Source organism: Narcine bancroftii, chromosome 2 (assembly GCF_036971445.1).
Source record: "Narcine bancroftii isolate sNarBan1 chromosome 2, sNarBan1.hap1, whole genome shotgun sequence".
Classification (NCBI taxonomy): domain Eukaryota; kingdom Metazoa; phylum Chordata; class Chondrichthyes; order Torpediniformes; family Narcinidae; genus Narcine; species Narcine bancroftii.
This window is the reverse complement of record NC_091470.1, coordinates 110,108,467-110,126,239: the sequence shown is the minus strand read 5'-3', so window position 1 is coordinate 110,126,239 and position 17,773 is coordinate 110,108,467. Positions and strand designations below refer to the sequence as shown.

Here is a 17,773-nt window from a genome sequence, read left to right as displayed (position 1 = left end):
TCCTGCCCCACGATTTATCCTGCAGGACCCCTACAACTTTTTGGAGGAAGCCTGCAGTGTAAATCGTACTGGAAAAATTTGTTGATGGTCATCCACTCTACTGCACATCCAATCCCCGGGACTGTTGCACTCAGCCGAAAAAGGCACCCAGTGTGAACGACCACACGGGCAGTAATTATGTTAATTTTTTCCCGTCATTTTCCCGACATTGCAGTCTAAAAATCATACAAGTCTCCTGAAACTCCTCGCGGAGTATGAGCCTTTTTTGTGAATACATCAACGTGAAAGCCCCAGAATATTGATACCCAGGAACTCAAAGCTCATAGCCCTGTCCCCTCGATGAGGGCTATTTCATGATCTCCTGATTTCCCCTTTCTGAAGTCCACAATCAGTCCCTTCCTTGGGTTATCTAACGACAAGTGCAAGGTGGCTGTGGCACAGAGGGAAGGTTTAGAGGGGTATTATCCAAGCAAGTGAAACATTTCAGTTAAAACTTGGTCAACATGGAACAATTTGGGCTGAAGAGGCTGTTTCCATGTGTAAACCTTGACACCTTCAGGCAGTATGTGTTGCTTTAAAAGGTGCAGAGATTGATAGAAACAAAGGGATGTATTTCTCACAAATGTATAATGACAGGACCAATTGAAAAGTCAACTGAAAATACAGAATGCTTTATTAAGGAAGATATAGGTTAAAATAGCAAGCCATTTACACTAAATCTTTCTTAGGCCTTTTGAATTATATGTACCATGTTCGATTTTGTGAGCTCCACTTTTGGATATCAGAATCTTGGAGACAGATCAACCGGAAGCTGGGTTTGAATTCCTTTGAGCAGGAAGGATTGAGAAGAGAGGCTCAAAATCTTACACTGTTAAACTTACTCATAACTGGTAACCAGGTGTCACAGTATCTGACATAGTTTATCGTACATCACTTTTAAACCTTCTCACTACTGTGAACCCGGTGTCACAGTATCTTCCTCAGACTACTGTACATCACAGGCCCACCACCTCTTTGTTTTCCCTTGTATAGGCCTGTGCTCCTCCCCCGCCCCTTCCCCTCACCATTTTGTTTGGACGCCTGCCCTCATTTTGCTCATACCTTGACGAGGGGCTCAGGCCTGAAACTTCGGTGATGCATCTTTATCTTTGCTTCATAAAGTACGCTGTTTGACCTGCTGAGTTTCTCCAGCGTTGTGTTTTTACTTCAATCATAGCGTCTGCAGACTTTCATGTTTTACTACACACATCATCAAGTGTAACTTTGAAAAGATTAAATAATGAAGGGGAACAGTTTGAGCTCTGGGGAAGATTCAGGGAATTTGATGGGAATGTGTGAGAAAAAGTCAGTTGTTTGGAGTACTGGGATACAAGGAGATGGCAATGTGAGTTTATTGCCCTATAAATTAGTACAATGAAGAGATACAAAAAAATTATTTCTTGGTTATGGTGTAAAAGATTTGGTGCAAACCGATTAACATGCTGAAATAATATAAATTTTAAAATGCCAGTACATAATGCCTCTCCAGTTAAATATCTTGGTGTTACTGGTGCTGAACACATAACTCATGACTCCAGCGACCCAGGTTTAATCCTGATCTCGGCTTCAGTCTGCGTGAAGTTTGCCTGCTTTCCCCTGTGACCACTTGAGGTATTCTCTGGCTGCTCCAGTTTCCTCCCAAATATTTGTGGGTGTCTAGGTTAACCGAATGCTGTATATTGCCCTGAATAAGTGAAAGTTGATAGGAATGTTGGGGAATAAAATGGGATGGGAGCGGGAGAATAAAATGGAACAAATGCAGGATTAGTGCAAATAGACTAGCATGAATGCAATTGGCTGAACAGACTTCCTGTTCAATGTGATTCTGAGAAAAGCAAAAAGTGTTACAGTAATTAAGTTCAGTGGCACTTTTATGCCTGCAATTAAGTCTTCTCTGCTCTGACAACATTCAAATAGAACTTATGATCCCAATTGAAACAATGAAGATTACTGAGATTTGCTCTGCCTCTGACTCATGCCTTTACTGACCTGAGAATGCACAGTATTTAAAAAAATTATTCCTCAGCACTGGTGACCTTCACCTTTGATAACAGCAAACAAGCTGCCTGCAGAGAGAAATTACTGTGTTTTCTATTGTTGGTGAAGGCACAAGCACATTAACAGACAGGTTGATGGCAGATGCCTGTGGAATTGTATTAAAAGGATGTAGCGCAACTTTCTCCTCACCAGGTCCAAAATTCATCTGCATGCTGGTTCCACTCTCTCATCCTTCCAAATAAAGCCAGCAATCTTTTCAAATTAGCAGTACAACACTGACCACAGGGCATGCCACTGAATATACGAATGCTGGCTTGGAAGTGACAATCTATGCTGAAAGATTTTCATCGGATCCGAAAATAACAATTCCATTGTTCTGTCTCTGTCTCTCTGCAAAATCGTTGAGTGATTATTATTCAGCACAAAAGGGAGCTCCTGCTCATCTCACAAACTCTGGCTTCAAAAGCTTTTGCATTGGTGCCCTTGGTTAGCAATGATGTATGGGTGATGGCAACTTTAAACAGACCACAACTGCATCTATCGTAAAAACACAAAAATGCTGTGGGAACTCAGCAGGTCGCACAGCACCCATCGTAAACAAAGATGTCAGCCACTGTTTTGGGCCTGCACCCTTCTTCCTCCAGAGCCCCAGTCCCCTAATTGAGTTCTGAAACACCTTGTGTGTTGTCACCTTTCGTAGGGTTGTGTAGTATGGATTGTGGAGGGTCATATGACCTCTCCATCTAGAACTTGGAGGGAATGTGACTTGTGGAGAGTCACATGACTTCTCCGTCTGGAACCTAGTTGGAAGTCACATCACCTGCCAATCATTTTTGGACTTTGCCCACCCATTAGTGCACACCTGATCATTGGTCACTTTAATCACCTAGTGATTACCTGGGCCAGACTCCTCAGCTTACTGCACTTTAAAAGACCACGACATGGAGCAGCTCATTCTCTTTGGTCTACCCCAGGTCACATACTGTGGACATCGCTGGGGGAGTTGATGGTCAGGTGTGTTCAACACTTAGAGTGGGGCCGTAGTATCATATGAGAATACTTAGCTATTGAAGCAGGTAACTGGGAGTATTTGTTGAAGTCCCTGTATAGTAAGAATGTGTGAGTTACTGAATATTTCTAGGTGTTTGAGAGAGTAAGCAGCCACTGGTATCACAGATCATTGTATCCGATGTGGACTGTTTACATTGTTTAAAGTACTGACTGTTGTTTTGTGTCTTCCCTGATACTGTTTCTCTATGTGTGCAATAAAGATGATCCTTTGTTTGTTCAGCCTGTGCCTGGACCTGTTCCTCTGTGAACCCACCGAACCTGACTTGATCACGCGCAACAGATCATCTTCTCCTTCTCAGTGGGTAGGTGGGGCGGGATCTCCTCCCCATTTCAGGTGTCCAGCGCTGCTCCCGTGCACCCCCGGAGTCAGAAACCCATCGTGGTCTGCTGCCCAGTACAGGCAGTACATTGCCCATCTTGCACACAGACCTCCACAGTTGCAGAATGTTTACAAAAACCACCATCACCTCCTCTAATCAGTAGTTTAAAGACTGTACAGAGCTATTGGCTTCATGTCCAGGCAGTAGGACCCTCCAGAGCAGTGCTGTACCTCTGCTCCCTGATCTTTTAAATAAAACACTCACTTTAGGATTAGTTAAGGAGTTGATAAGATATTAATTTGTCCTCTGTGGCTTGCACTTAAATACACAATATACTGTAGAAGTGTTTGCAGGCTTCTGAAGGTTGGTTCTTTTGCATTCAATAACTTAATAGGAAGTCAAGGGAGAGGTGCCGGAATAATTATTTTTATTCATTCATGAGATCACTGGTAAGGCCAACATTTATTTTACGTTCCCTGAACTGTATCACCTGTTGAGGCAATTCAGGGGGGCAGTTTAAGAATCAAGCAACACAGACCAGACCAAATGAAGATGGGGATTTGTTTTTCCCTGAGAACAAGATGAGTTTGTACAACTATCTGATACTTTCATGGTCGTCAATGCCAACACGTGTTTTCCATTCCAGATTAAACTCAACTTCCCCCAACTGTTGTGAATTTAAATTTCTATCAATTTATGCTCGTCTGCATTCTCGTGCAATAGCTTTGATACCATAGCCTTTTACACCTCCTCCGAGACCTTCCAGGTATATATACCCAAGCGTAGCACCATCTCTCTCTCTCTCTCTCTCTCTCTCTCTGAGACAAGACCTTCCCACATAGACTTGGCTGGTGCCTTATACAATGGGCTTCGATTCTGTGAGAGAGATGTTGAGAGAGAGCGCGAGTTCAGTTCTACAGTTCAACTGATGAAATGTAGAACTAAATTATCTCTTTCAGAGAAAATCACATGACCCTCTTAGAACAGCATACTGCATCATTCATCTGTTGCTTTCCAAAACAATAATCCATTACTCCACAGCATGTCCAATTAACATCTACTTGTGAAGTCCTTATAGACCTTCTTCGAAGTTTTTGCAAGGGTACTCAAAGCCTGGGCTGTCTGTCTGGCATTTTAAATGAGATCTGTGTTGAAGTATTTGTATCTTTTTGTGACCTACACTAAAAAAACCTGCCACAATTTATTTCCTTTAAAACATATCTATATAAAATATAACAATGTGTCACAACAATAAAGGAACCTTTGACATTTGAAATTAGGGATGTACTATAATAGCCTTGTCAGTGATGCCCATAGTTTGTGAGCAAATACTGTATATAAAGACACTAAACATGCCAAAAGTTGGTTTCTCTTCCTATCTGATGTATGATAAACAATGGTTGACTTAGTCACACCCAGTGAATTTTATTAAAATATTTACTTTTGAGCTTGGAAGATCCAAGACTCCATGAAACTCACTTGATTTATGGAGATTGTCGATTGATGGATGTAATATATGAAATTAAATGAGAGGCAGTAACTCAAGTCATTCTGAAGGACAATTCCATCCTGTAAAAGCCAAGAAAAATAACTACTGGTGCTAACAGAATCAGAATCTGAATCACAATCAATCAGAATTTATTGTCCTGAACAAGTCACAAAATTCGTTGTTTTGTGGGAGCGTCACAGTGCAAGCATTCAGAAAGATGCCTTACAAACATAAATCAAAATAGTGCAAGAAAAAGTCCAAGTAAGGCAGTGTCTGTGGTTCATTGTTCATTCAGGAATCTGATGGCAGAGGGAAAGAAGCTGTCCTTGTGCCGTTGGGTGTTCATCTTCAGGCTCCTATACTTCCCTCCTGATGGTCTGGGTGGTGGGGGGGGGTCCTTGAGGAGAGAGGCTGCTTTTTTAAGACACCACTTCAGGTAGATGTCCTCGATGGAGTGAAATCTGGTGCCTGTGACGTCACAGGCCGAGTTAACAACTCTCTGGAGTTTTTTTTTCTTGTCCTGAGAGTTGGCGCCAGACAGTGATGCAACCAGTCAGAATGCTCTCCACTGTTCACCTGTAGAAGTTTACGTGAGTCTTCGGTGACATATTGAATCTCCTCAAACTCCTCACAAAATATATCTGCTGGTGATCCATCTTCATGATTGTATCAACATGGAAGATTCAGGACAGATCCTCAGAGATGTTGCCACCCAGGAATTTGATGTTCTTGACCCTCCTTGAGCCGGCCTTTCCAACAACAAAACCACGAACCAACCCCAAACAATTTGGATCCCATCTCCATAATGGTTGGTGCCAAAGTGATCTGAGATTAAGGACTATCAATAGAGAATCTTCACTATTTTGGTGGATCCATGAAACAACTACTAATATTTCATCATAATAGCTGAGTCAGACGGTTGCGTTAAGGGTGTATCAGTGGGATATCTCTGATTTGCGACTGGAATCAGAGTCATTCCAAACTCAAGTGGGTGACCAGAGTAACACAGCAGACTTTTATATTTCCCGTCTATCATTTGTGTCTTCCAAGATTTGTGCAAGCACAGAGCATGTATAATCTGTCTAGAATGGCCATTCTCAGCTGTCAGTTAAATACTATTTCAATTCCCCTGCCTATTCCCACATCAACCTGCCTGTCTATAAGACCATAAGATGTCACAGCAGAAATTAAAAAGAGCTTGTTGGAAGACCCAAGCGAATATCTTAGGATATACAAATGCTTATACAAAGTAAACACACACTACTGGAGGAACTCAGGGGTTCAGCATAGTGGGAGAAAAATAATATTCATTGACATCTTATTCCGATCCTTCCTGTAGTTAGGTGATCAAAATTGCACACAAACCTCCAAATTTAGCCTCACAAATCTCCTATACAACTTAACGATAACATCTCAACTCAAGTCAAGTCAACTCAAGTTTATTATCATCTGATTGCACAAGTACAACCTGAGGAAACAATGTTCTCCGGTCCTTGGTGTAAAACACGTAGACACACAACGAGATATAACAAATGTACAGATAAATAATACCATATGCAGGACAAGTATTCATATATATAAATAAATATTATTTTGGAAATATGAGAGTCTCAGATGGTTAGTGTGAGCAGTTCCTTTTGTCATTCATCATTCTTTTTGCCCGTGGGATGAAGCTCGGTGGCACTGACTCTGATACTCCTGTATCTCTTTCCCTCTTTCCCGATGAGAGCAACTGAAAGATGCTGTGTGTGGCTTGGATTTTGTGCGCTTTCTTTAGACAACAATCCCAGTAGATCACATCGATGGTGGGGGGGGGGGGGGGGGGTGGGAAGGAGGAGGGTATGAAGGGAGACTCCAGTGATCCTCTCTGCCACTCTTACAGTCCTGTGGATTGACCTCTGATCCATTTCTCTGCAGCAACCATATACATTGTGCTTCAGCCGGCCAGGACGCTCTTGATAGAGCTCCTGTGGAAGGGTGAGACGATGGTGGCCGGTAGCCTTGCCTTCTTCAGTCTTCTCGGGCAGTGCAGTCGCTGTGCCTTGCTGACAAGTGAGGAGACATTGTGTCCACGATAGGTCCCTAAGCAAATTTTGCATACTACTATTACATGGCAATAAATTAAATCTTGAAGTTCAAACCAAAACTAACAGAATGAGATCACAACTGCTTTTCTCCATTGTTATTTCAGAGGTGTACCCACAGAACAATTGAAGTTGAACTCTGCACGGGTATCAATCTTGTGTGAAAATATCCCATGAAACATTTAAAACAAACCAACCGCAGACTTTGTCAGAGAAGCACATAAAAGTAGAATATGTCTATTGGGCTGGATTTAGCAGAAGAGAGCACAAAAATGAATCTGCTGGAGGAACTCAGGGCAGAGCAGCATCAGAGGGGAAGAAAATGGTTGTAGTGTGTCGAATGACTCAAAGACTCCTTGACTCAAACCAAGGCTTTTATTAACAAAAGACTGGAGCATAGTACATCGAGCTCGACCAGTCCAGACTGACCTGGGTCTGGTGAGGAGCAGCCCTTTATGACCTGCCAGTAGGCATGGCTATGACTCTCAGCCAATCACTATCACTATATGCAAATATGTACAAATATATATACAGTGGTGATAATATCCTGTACTATCACATAGGTGTTTGTAGTCAAAACCCTTCATCAAGATTTTGCCCCTGATCCCACCATAAAATATCTCCCCATTTCTCAATGTCTATTGCCTTCATTGCCACTCTAAACATGTTCAGCAACTTCCATCAAGTTCAGAGTTGTACAACGCTCAAGAAAGAAGAAATCGCCAGGGAGGAAGGAGAGATTAGAAAGGACAAGCTGCTATGGATAGATATTTACAGTTTGACATATAAAACCAGTGCTATCAGGTGAAGTGAAAAGGCATTTTTGGCACTTCAGATTCACCATTAATGAGGTTTGTCATTTACCCTAGGTGGAAAATAAATCTTCAGGTAAGACGCTCGATTATATTCATGAGTCTAATCTGCTTCAAATGTGCTGTGGTTAATCTCTTTTGCTAGTAGCATCTTTTTGTTTGAATGATGGTATTTTAAATCATACTACAGACCGTGAAGTGGAAAATTCATTTAACGTCTGAGTATCGCCTACAGTCACAGACCCCCGTGTTGCTTGATTTTGAATTCATCGCAGACCGTATCACTGCTCACGCTAATGCAGATTAACCAGTTGGGTTTGATTCCTCCAACCAGTCTGCAGAGTGGTAGCTTTTCCCTTTCATGAACTGAATGAAGCCCCCACCCCTTCAGAAATCAAACCAGACACTTCGACAATGCAATTTGCATGTAAACAGAATGTTGGAGACATTGTCTTTGATAAATCCTGCCTGTCACTGATGCGAAATCATGAGGATTTATTCCAATATTGGGCAGTCAGCTTATCATTCTTTCAGTTTTTCCTGTGTTTCATTTGAAACCATTGCATGCATTCCGACTTCCAGCATATTGACGATTAATTTTCTATCTTATTCAAAATATTGTTTCTCTATTGTCCCTTTCACTTTCCAAATGGTTATTTAAAAAAAACCCACTCTCTCTTGGATTAAGGCAACCGTGGCTGAACGGATGAGTGACAGTGAGCAGACAAAACAGATTTAACTTCATATTCTGGTTGGTGAATGTGTGGACAGATCGGCTCAGAGACACGCTGGGAGATGGATGGAATCAGTAAATTCAAGAGTCAGCTGAAGAATTTTTTTGTGGAAAAAGGGTTGAGAGACACTAGCGACATTCCACAGTATCAGATGTAGTTGCACAAAAAAGCCTGGCTTCAGGAAAGATTGATCATCGAATGGACACTTGCAAGGTTCTCAATGGACTAAAGTACACAAGCTTCAAAAATAAGACAACTTTGTTGAACTTTAGCATGAGCCAGTTAAGACACAATGACTGGTCTCTTCACACCCACATATCTTTACCCAATTTGGACCCATGGAGTGTGTGAAACCTCAAAAAGGACACATTCACCAATGCAGTGAAACATGCTGTGATTGTAGTTAAGAAAAAATCAGAAATGCTGGTGGAGCTCAGCCAGTCTCTCAGGAGGTAAAGATATATTACTGGCATTTTGGGCCTGAACCCTTCTTCAAGGTACAAGTAAAGTGCAAACAGGTGTCGGAATTAAAAGAAAGGGCAGGAGGAGGAGAGCAGACTAACAGACAAAAGGTGTTAATGGGATATGGAGTGGAGGCGGCCAGGAGAAAAGGAAGGTGAATGCAGAGCTGGGGGAAAGGAGACATGTTAAATAATGTACTCATCAAGATTAGTGTAGCAGTTAGCACAATGCTATTACTATGTCAGCGACATAGGTTCAAATCCAGAGCTGTCTGTAAGGAGTTTGTTCATTCTCCCCATGTCTGTGCAGGTTTCCTCCAGGTGCTCTGGTTTCCTTCATCTACTTCCTCAGGGGTTTCTGGAGGTTTCGTAAACATTCCACAGATGTTTGATGGAAAGTGTACTGACCACTGTATTATGGTCTGATATAGGGATGCCAATGCCCCTGAGCATAAAGAACTCCAAAAGAAATGGATACATCACAGGCCAAACCATCCCAGTTTTTTTTTTGCAGTACTAATAAGTGGTAATTCTGCCTCATCCACAGGAACAAGAATCTCAGGGCTACATGTGATGTCATGTATGTACTCTGACCATAAATCTGAAACCATTATCAGGTCAAATTCCTGGACCTCTATCCAACAGCAGTTGACGGAAGGTGATTCACCAATCACGGGCTCCAGGGCAATGACAAAGGGATATTAAATACTAGCCTTGTCATTTATACCCAAATCCCAAAATATAAATTAAAAACCAAGGTAGTTGCTCTTTAATTCAAGAGAAGGACCCATCAAATCCAACTAAGTAGAGCCAACAATTATTGATTTAAAAACTAATGAGATGGTTATGCAGATCAAAAGCTGGAGTTATTTAGATTCAATCTGCAACCACCATTAAACACTATCATATCAACCTTCTCCAGGAGCTTTATCGAGAGCATTCTGGCAGGCTGCATCACCTTTAGGTACAGATGCTGCGGAGAAATGGATCGGAAGGGAATCCACAGGTCCATAAGAGTGTCAGAAAGGATCCTTAGAGTCTCCTCCCCCCCCCCCCCTCCAACTATCGACATGATCTACCGGGACTGTTGACTAATGAGGATGTGCAAAATCATTGAGGACCCCACCCACCCTGCACACAGCATCTTCTGGCTTCTCCCATCGGGAAACAGATACAGGAGGATCAGAGCCAGCATTTCTGTAATTATTCTGTAATTACAAGATTTCTGTAATTCATAGTTTGTGCACTTAGAACAGAGATAAAATGTAGTGATACCTTATTGGTCCTTTATTTTATTTGCCTCTCCAAGAACTATGGCAGTGTGGGTAGGTACCGTGAGAGACAAATAAATGTTTGCTTTGGGGTAGCAGACAGATTAGCTTCTACTTTCCTGGATTTACAACAGAAAATTAGGTTCCTCTGAATTAAATGATTGGTCTGGTTTCAACCGCAGAACAGAGTTCAAAGTTCAAATTTATTGTCAGAGTACATACATAATGTCACATACAACCCTAAGATTCCTTTTCAGAATCAGAACTTATTGACATAAACGAGTCATGAAATTCGGTGTTTTATGGCTACATCATCGTGCAAACATTCATATTATAACCATTGTATAACATTACTATAAATTTAAAAAATTAAATAGTGCATGAAAAGTAAGGCAGTGTCTTTGGTTCATTGATTATTCAGGAATCTGATGGCAGCGGGGGAAGCTGTCTTTGTGCCGCTGAGTGCTCTTCTTTAGGCTTCTGTACCTTTTTCTCGATGGTAGCAGAGTGAAGAGGTAGAATATTGACTTAATGGTAACTATAGAACCATAGAACAATTATGGCACAGAAAAAGCCACCTCGGAGCTCTATGTGCTGAATCTTTATTTTTGCCTAGTTCCATTGACCTGCACCCAGCCCAGAGGCCTCCATACCTCTCCCATCCATATACCTGTCCAAATTCTTCCTAAATGTTAAAACTGAGCCTGCATACACAACTTCAACTGGAAGCTCATTCCACACTCCCACCACCTTCCTCACGTTCCCTCTAAACTTTTTCCCCTTCACCCTTAACCCATGTACTCTGGTTTGTATTTCACTAACCCTCAATCTCCATTTACTCTGTTTATTCCCCTGATAACTTTAAATACCTCTATCACATCTCCCCTCATTCTTATATGATCCAGGGAATAAAGTTCTAACCTGTTTAACCTTTCCCTGTAACTCAGTTCCTGAGCACTCAAGAAAAAAGATATATATGCAAAAGAGATAAGTGTAAAGAAAGAAATGTAAACAAACTGCCTGTGCAAATACATAAAAAATAAATATTCAGTAAACACTCATAATAAGAGCCCTTAATTGAGTCCCTGATTGACTTTGTTGTTGAGTCTGATGGTGGGAGGGGTAGCAGCTGTTCCTGAACCTGGTGGTGCAAGTCTTATGGTACCTGTACCTCTTTTCTGGTGGTGGCAGTAAGAACAGAGCATGTGCTGGGTGGTGTGGATCCTTGATGATCGCTGCTACTCTCCGATGGCAGCATTCCCTGTAGATGTTCTTGATAGTGGGGAGGGTTTTGCCTGCGATGTGCTGGGCTGCATCCACTACTTCGTGCAAACTCCACACAGCCATCATCGGCGGTCCGAATCGATCCTGGGTCACAGGAGCTGTGAAGGAGCAGCTCTACCATGTGATGACCATTGGCCAGGGAGACTGGCCCCTTTCTCAGATGGAGAAAGATTTTATGTCATGTAATAGCCTTGGGCAGAAGCATCAGACATGCTGACCTCAAGGCATTAAAGCATATTGGTGTACTACACACTGATTTCCAAACTTATCTAGAACTATTGCACTAATGAACAAGCAAACTTTATTTTGTTTTTACTTTGCAATGCAAGTGGAACCCAGTTACAGAGAGAGAGCTGCTATTTATACAAGTAAGCAAAACATAACCTCAGCATAACATAAATGAACAAGAGATCCAGCTATTCCCCAACATGCGTCCAAGTTCTGTTCTGACCTACTAGTCATATCTCGGAACGGACACAAGTCGGAAGTATGTTAGCATGGCATGCAGAAGTCATAAACCAAGTAATTTTCAATTCCAATCCAGCATCTTCCTCCACTTCTTGCCATACCTATCAGCAGGTTTTTCCTTTTGCTTGCCATCTTCTTTGGTGAGTTTACTGAATAGCAACTGAGAGACAGTCACTGTATGCACAACAGCCACTTTTTTTCAGTCGTATCTACTGATAGTCACAAGTTGGGGAGAGACTGTATTCCAGGTGCAAAACAGATCTCCATCCCCCCCCACAGCATGTTCAATACACATACAGCATGTAAAAAGCATGAATTATGTCTCAAGAAGGCACACTCTTATCATAAAAAGAGAGGTTTTCTATGCCACCTGCCACTGAGACATAATGTTTCCTTTTCTTATCTTTCCCCTTTGCTTCTCCACACTGATTTTTCTTTTCTTTCTTTGGCTTGGCTTCGTGGACGAAGATTTATTGATTAGCCAAATAACTTTCCATTCCCCGCATTCTTTGCAAGCAGCAGAAAAAAACATGGACACTTTTTACGGCACGGTTGGGACAGGGTTTTGAGTCCAGTGCTGTCTGTAAGGACTTTGTATGTTCTCCCCATCTCTGTGTGGATTTTTCCGAGGGCTCCAGTTTCCTACCACCCTTCAAAACGTATGGGGGGGGGGGGCGGGTGTTGTAGGCCAATTGGGTGTAATCTGGCAGCATGAGCTCATGGGCCGAAACATGCTGGATATGTAAATTTAAATTCACAATAGCATCGCCAGCAGAGTGGGAAAAACTGTGTGGGAAGTGAAGAAAACAACTGCAGGTTCTTTGCGCTTATTATCGAGTCAAGTTTTGAGGAGCTCCAACAAATACTTCAAACCTCCTATCATTAGTGATCAGAGAAAAGATTAAGCTTCTTCAGGATGAATATGAGACAAGCAGTCAGCTCTCAAAGAATGGCTAGCATAATGACCTATTTAAGCTGGTCCTGTGGGTTGTATGGTGAATGCTTAATGTTGACATTCCTGGTAACACTTCCACTTCAAACTCTACCTGCCATTTATGAATTCATCTCCCTCATCTTAACTCTTTTGGGAAATAATTCAAAGAAACCATTGCTCATTCACCATTCCGATTCCTCAGTCATAGGGGATTAAATCATTTCCACAGCGTGCAAGATTTGGCTTGATCCTTGGGATGTGGAGCTTGAGAGGTCAGGTTTAATATAACAACCCATCACTGACTTCACTTCAAACACATTTCACCAGCTGCAAAGTACTTTGGACCATCTCAGCATTGTCGAAGAGACGAAACGAGGGCATGTCATTCCCATTTCATTTAAGATAGCAGCGGTGCAGAGATTCAAGCATACAAGATGAGCTTCTAGGCTCAAGGAACTGTGTCATATTCACTCTGAAGTCGTTTATCTGATCATTACTGGCAGCCCCATTCTGCAACAGAGCCCTGGATGCAACAGAATTCTCCTACAATGGTTCCACGACCATAGCTGACAGGATGTGCAATGTAACTCCACCCTCACTCATGTAATTCCAGACCATATGGTTTTGGACGTGGGCAGTTAGCGCAAAGCTGTTACAGCGCCGGCGACCTGTGTTCAAATCTGGCGCTGTCTGTAAAGAGTTTGTAAGTTCTCCCCATGTCTAAGCTGGTTTCCTCTGGGTGCTCCAGTTTCCTCCCACCATTCAAAATGTACTGGGTGAGGGGGAGTTTGTAGATCAACTGGGTGCAATGAAGTGGCACAGAAAAATCTGCTACCGTGCTGTATATCTGAGTACATTTTTTTTTAAACTAAGCTAAGTAAAATTTTAAATCCTTCCCTTGGTTCTAGTTAAATTTCATCATCAAAGAGAAGGAAGGATTTACTTTTTAAATCTGGTAGGAGTTTCTGCATTTTACACGGTACCGATCGTACCCTCGAAACTTGCCTCATGCCCAAAGTTTTGTCCAGCCAAGACAACAAAATGCCCAAAGGGAACATTCGATTTAATTCAACAATGTTCACCCTTGCATTGATAAATAAAATCCAAGGCCAAAAATAAATATTCTGCTTATGTAACTCAGCAGTATCTGTGAGGGGAAAATAAATTGTTGATGTTCTGAGTGGGAACCCGTCATCATGTCTGCAGTCTATTGTTACCTCTGATTTCATGGTGGGAACAGACAGTGACCTACAGAATATTATTCTATAGCGTACAAAGTAAAATGATGCCATGGCCAGAGCTGCTGTAAACGGCCACGCTGCCGCTCATGCAAACCCAGGAGAGCGGAGACACAGTGCTGGTTCAACCACCTGGTCCGAATGCTGGCAGCTCCATACAGGCTTTAAATGGGCCATTAAAGGAGCCGTCGGTGTCTGTAAATAAAATCCTGCCACTGTGGGTTTTGTTTCCAAGATGGAAAAGCCTGTGCTCGGTAGCAGCCACGAGGGGTTGCAGACTCCAGGGAGCAATGGACCGGTGCAGGGCACCAGATACGGGGAGAACATTCCCCCCCCATCCCCCCTGCCCAATGTTGAGGAGGAGACAACGAAATTTGCTGTTTTGCGGCAGCATTGCAATGCAAATATTTCATTTCAAAAATAAATGAATAGTGCAAGAAATAGGATAAAGTAAGGTTGTGTCTGGGGTTCATTGTCCATTCAGGAATCTGATAGCAGATACTTCCTCTCCCACCCCCGATGGTAGCAGCCTGTGTAATGGGGGTCCTTGAGGGCAAAAGCGGCTTTGTGAAGACATTGCCTTTTGTGAATATCTTTGATGGAATGAAGCCTGATGCCCAAGACATCACTGGTCAAATTAACAACCCTCTGTAGCCTTTTCCTTTCCTGAGAATTGGCATTTCCATTCCAGACAGTGATGTAACCAGTCAGAATGCTCTCCATGGGACATCTGTAGAAATCTTTGAGTCTTTGGTGACATGTCGAATCTCCTTAAACTCCTGACGAAGTATAGCCGCTGGTGATCCTGGCATAATTTATGATGCAAGTTCTTGAGTGCACACATTTCTCTTGTAGAAGTTCATAAACAGCCTTTCCTGCTTGTGCTGTTCTCAGTTTCTGAACCAGAAGGACAACCAACCAGGTAGCTCTCTTCCACCTCTGAATCAGCAGGAGTGCAATTCAAGGTTTATTTGCATAAAGACTAATGTGAGACCAGCAAAGGTCCAGGGAAGCAGGCGGTGGCGTGTACTCAAGCAAAGTGTAACACTGTACAAGGGTCCTTGGCCGGGGGGGGGGCTTTAAAGAAATGCTGCACCCAGCCCATCTCTTTACGACATAGTGAGGGGAGGATATTCATAAATTAATGGATTGCCCAATATAAAACCATAATGAATGGAAGGTGCAAATATATTGACTGGTGGTTTTGTCGGCAGAGCTAGCGACGCGATGATTGTACTTAACAAGCAATTTGTTGACTACAAAGCACCTTGCAGTGTGCAGACTGCACCCCACATCAAAGTAACCCTTTTAAAAAACTGAATCATCCTTACAACTTGAATTAAGAAACCTAAATAATCCATCACATTAGAAATTTGGTGTTAAAATAAATGTCTTATTCTAAATCCAGCAACTTTGTGAAAAGTTGACTATATTCATGTTCTATAATCATTCTCTCTCTCTCTCTCTCTCGAGTATCTCCTTCAACTGTAATATTCAGAGCTTCAATGAGATGAGAGTAGTCTCTTGTGACCTTTGGGTGAAGCTGAGCCAAAACAATCAAGAATCAGAAGAGAAGATTTAATTTGATGCAACAATGTTCCCCCTTGCGTAAAACTGATATAACTGTGGGAATAGACAATCGACTTTCAGAATCTTAATAATTTCAATCAATAACTTCACAAACAATGCGGTCTGGTCTCATTGTACTGATGGGTTGGCCAACATGGCTTCCACATTACTTCCAGGTTGATTTGAAAGACTAGATGCTACAATCCCTGACGTTTCAGTATTGGTTAGAATGATCCTCTCTCACAGAGTTTGTACGGTCGGTTGCCTCAATTACAATAATGGAGAATGACCACTGGGGAATATTATCCAGTATCCGACACATCTTCAGTTGTATTCCCTGGTATCATTAGGTGTTTCTGCCTTTTAGACACCCTCTGCCAAAGCAGGCCCACCACAGGCTGATCAGACCTGGGTGCATGTCCCTAGTGGTGATTTGAAGCCCTGATGGGGATTCCTCTTTTTCAGCCAGACCCAGTGACTGCTCATTTCAGTGGAGTCAGAGAGGGATTTAATTTCCTTTCTGAGGGCCTGCCCTGTGATTCCTACTTCCCTCAGAAACTTGGTCATGGATTTGGCAACAAATCCTCCACACCACTAACTTCCACCAGGCTCGCTCTACTGCAGCAAGATTAGTATAGCGTGCTGCCTTCCATTTATGTGCCTCATCCACAGTTCCCATCCCAAGGAACCATCCGCTCAATAATGAAGACCATCTGTTAAGAGCTGGACTAGAGTATCAGATCTGGTCTCACGATGGTGTTGGCAATTTCCAGTGGAAAGATGAGTTGCTGGCCAAGATCCAAAAGCAATTTCCACATTACTTACAAGCTATACATCACGTTTGATCTAAACTTTATTTTTTCAGGCAGACTGTGGGGTGCCAATCAATAGTGCCAAACAGGAAAGCTGCTCCTTGAGCCAGCAAAATATTCCAAACCACTGAACATCAAGAAAAAAAAATCACGTCAACAGATCTTTGATTTTAAAATCAATGTTCACATTGAAGATTAATTTTCAGCATTGAGTTGCTGATGAACAAACCACAACTCTACTTTCTGTAGATGAAGTTATAGCAGCCAAAATACAACAAAAATATCAGTTGCTCTAAACGAAACGTCACCTTTTCTTCTCATACTACGTTCCCTACCTCTTGACTCTCTCTCAAAGAGAACGTACATTGTCCGTTCCATTCATCTTAAGTACCAGAGCCACATCCTCTGTTCTATGGAGAACCCCCATAATTTCTCCAGCCTCTCATCTCTGGAATTATCTTAGAACCCTTCTTCTGTAACCCTTGTAAAGCCTCTATATCATTCTAAAGAGAAGCACCCAGAACTGAACGCAATACAGGTACATGCTCCTTTATCCGGAACCCTTGGGGGACAGCGGAATTTCGGATTTTTCTGGATTTCGGAAAGCCAGATTTAAGCCCACCCAAATTGTGCTGCCATATCCACCCCCACCCCCTTCCAGTCATACTGCAATCTCTCCCCCCCCCCACCCACCTGCCCGACTCGCACTGCCGTCTCTCTCCCCCCACTTGCCAGATTTTGGAGCTTTCCGGATTTTAGATGTCCAGATAAAGGATAATGTACCTGTACTTCATGGCCTATATGAATCGGTCCCTTTTCAATGTGACTTCCTTGCTCCTGTCCTCTACACCTGTGTGTAAGACCCCTCACTGTGGAAAGAAGAGTTATCTAGTCTAAGAAGGAGAGGGGCGAAACAGGGTCCACCAGAGTATTAGTGAACCAGGAAGTGTTTAACTTTTAGTTTTAATTTAGACATACAGCAGCATTACAGGACATTTCGGACCATAAGCCCATGCTGCCCAACTACACCCAATTGACCAACAATCCCCAGTACAGTTGAAAGATGATGGAGAGATAGGGAGCATTAGGAGTGGAGTTGGGAAATAATAGATGATTGACAAAGAGATGGAACAAGATGGGCAAAGGAGAGTAAAGGTGGAGACAGTTGTGGAAGTGATAAGCAAAGGTG

At 42.5% G+C, this 17,773-nt stretch overlaps 2 long non-coding RNA genes across 2 annotated transcripts in view; one reads left to right on the top strand and one right to left on the bottom strand.

Annotated features, from left to right (window-relative positions):
* LOC138754145 (uncharacterized) overlaps positions 1-17,773 on the bottom strand; it is a 281,963-nt gene that overhangs the window by 242,551 nt on the left and 21,639 nt on the right. The gene's annotated exons all lie outside the window — the stretch shown is intronic.
* Positions 7,533-15,864, top strand: LOC138754144 (uncharacterized). The gene is made up of 2 exons (XR_011351574.1): positions 7,533-7,889; positions 15,677-15,864. It is a non-coding gene; the product is annotated as an uncharacterized lncRNA (long non-coding RNA).